The 2,254-nt window shown below is 35.1% G+C and overlaps 1 non-coding gene across 1 annotated transcript; it reads left to right on the top strand.

The window, feature by feature from the left end:
- The first annotated feature begins 1,429 nt into the window (after window positions 1-1,429).
- LOC119505839 lies at window positions 1,430-1,535 on the top strand. The gene has a single exon (XR_005210874.1). It is a non-coding gene; the product is annotated as a U6 spliceosomal RNA (small nuclear RNA).
- Window positions 1,536-2,254: the final 719 nt, after the last annotated feature.

The following is a 2,254-nucleotide window of genomic DNA, read 5'->3' as shown; positions in this document are numbered from 1 at the left end:
GGCTGAAAGCAAAGGACAGGCATGTGGTTTGGAGCTATGTACCTTAGAAAAACACATTCTTCAACTTAATCCATTCCTGTAGGTGTGAATTAAGGTGTGGCCCAACTCAAACAGGATCATCATAATCCTATAACTGGAGCCTTTTAAAAAATTTGTTATTTTTTTAAGTTTCCAAATGCACTTTAACAAGTAGTTAGAGAGCAAATTTCAAAGAATATTATGGGTTACAGGTCCGCAGTTTCAGTTATTTCCTTATTGTGAAATATAACATATATACAAAAAATAATATCTTTCAAAGTATGATTTAATAAGTAGTTATATAGGAAATTTCCATAGTTGTTATGAGTTACATTACATAGTATCAGTTATTTCCTAACTGTGAAATATAACATATATACAAAAAGGTGATTGCTTTCAAATTACAATTGAACAAGTAGCTATAGAACAAGTTTCAAAGGATGCTATGTGTCACAGTTCCATCATTTCAATTCTTTCCTTCTAGTTATTCTAATACCCTAACAACTAAGAAAAAGAAAATTTATAGAGATTCAGTATTCATCATCCTTTGTAAATTCCATCTTGTCTGTTGCTACCCCTTCTTCTAGTTTAATAACCTTCCTGATCCTCAGAGATGTCTAGGCAGTGACCACCCTAACTTGTTCATGTTGATAAGGTGGGTCAACTTCATGAGAAAAGGAGACACATCTGGTTGATGTTCTTGAAGAGGCTGTTGCCTCTGGGTTTTGGGACTTAGATGGCATAGAAGTTCTTGGAAGGATTTATGTTTCTGAAGAATAAATTTAGTGAATGAAACTTTTATAGAGTCTCAGATAGGGATCTGGGTATTCATTAAGGTTTTGGGGACTACTGTTAATTTGGTATATCTAGGTGTTCTGGTTTGCCAATATTGCCATTTTGCAAATCACCAGAAATGGATTGGCTTTTATAAAGGGGGTTTATCTGGTTACAAAGTTACTGTATTAAGGCCATTAAATGTCCAAGGTAAGGCATCAACAATAGGGTACCTTCAGTGGAGAAAGGCCATTGGCATCCAGAAAATCTCTGTTAGCCGGGAAGGCACGTGGCTGGCATCTGCTTGCTCCCAGGTTGCCTTTCAAAATGGCATTCTCCAAAATGTCAGTGTCAGCTTTCAGTGGTCATCTTCAAAATGTCTCTGTAAGCTGCAGCTTCTGGTTTTTTTGAACCCAAGAGTTCATTTCTCAGCTTATCCCTTTCCATTTGCATTTTATACAAGCTGCAAGGAGAAGCCAGGCTATATCTTCAACTTTTAGTTTCAAAATCTCCTCAGCTAAGTATCCCAGCTCGTCGCTCTCAATTGCTGCCTTCCATCCAACACCAGGACCCAGTTTTGCCAAATTCTCTGCCACTTTACAATAAGGATCAACTTTCTTCCAGTTTGCAATGACACATTCAACATCAGCAGCACATATACTGAAATTGAAACAATACAGAGAATATTAGCCTGACCCCTGCGCAAGGATGACACGCAAATTCGTGAAACATTCCATATTTTTTTTGCTTTTAAGAGATTTTGGTAGAAATATGGATACAAAAGCTACTTCTGAGGAGGCCTTAAAGCTGTAACTTTGTAACCAAATAACCCCCCTTTATAAAAGCCAATCCATTTCTGGTGTTTTGCAAAATGGCAGCATTAGCAAACTGAAACACTAGGTGAAGCTTACATAGGAGTAACCTCCAAGACAGTCTTGACTCTATTTGAATTCTCTTAGACACTGAAACCTTATTTTGTTACCTTTCTTTCAGAAACCAAACTAGACCTAACATCCATCTATAGAACACATCACCCAACAACAGAATACACATTCATCTCAAGTGCACATAGAACATTTTCCAGTATAGACCATATATAATGCCATAAAACAAGTCTTATTAAAATTAAGAGTTGTAAACATACAAAGTATTTTCTCTGATCACAGTGGAAATAAATTAAAAATCAGTTACAGAAAGAAATTAAGGAAATTCACAAATATGTGAAAATTAAATTATGGGCAGCTGAAGAACCAATGTGTCCAAGAAAAAAAAAAAAATCATATGGTAAACTAGAAACACTTTGAGATTAATAAAAATAAAAAAATAGCAAAATTTATAATATGCAGCTAATGTAGAGCATAGAGGGTAATTTTTAACTGTAAATGACTACATTTTTAAAAAAGAAGAAAGATTTCAAATCAGTAGCTAGTCTACCACCTAAGAAACTAGAAAAAGAAAGGAA

The sequence above is a fragment of the Choloepus didactylus genome, chromosome 10 (assembly GCF_015220235.1).
Source record: "Choloepus didactylus isolate mChoDid1 chromosome 10, mChoDid1.pri, whole genome shotgun sequence".
NCBI classification, from domain to species: domain Eukaryota; kingdom Metazoa; phylum Chordata; class Mammalia; order Pilosa; family Megalonychidae; genus Choloepus; species Choloepus didactylus.
This window is presented reverse-complemented; position numbering and strand designations above follow the sequence as displayed.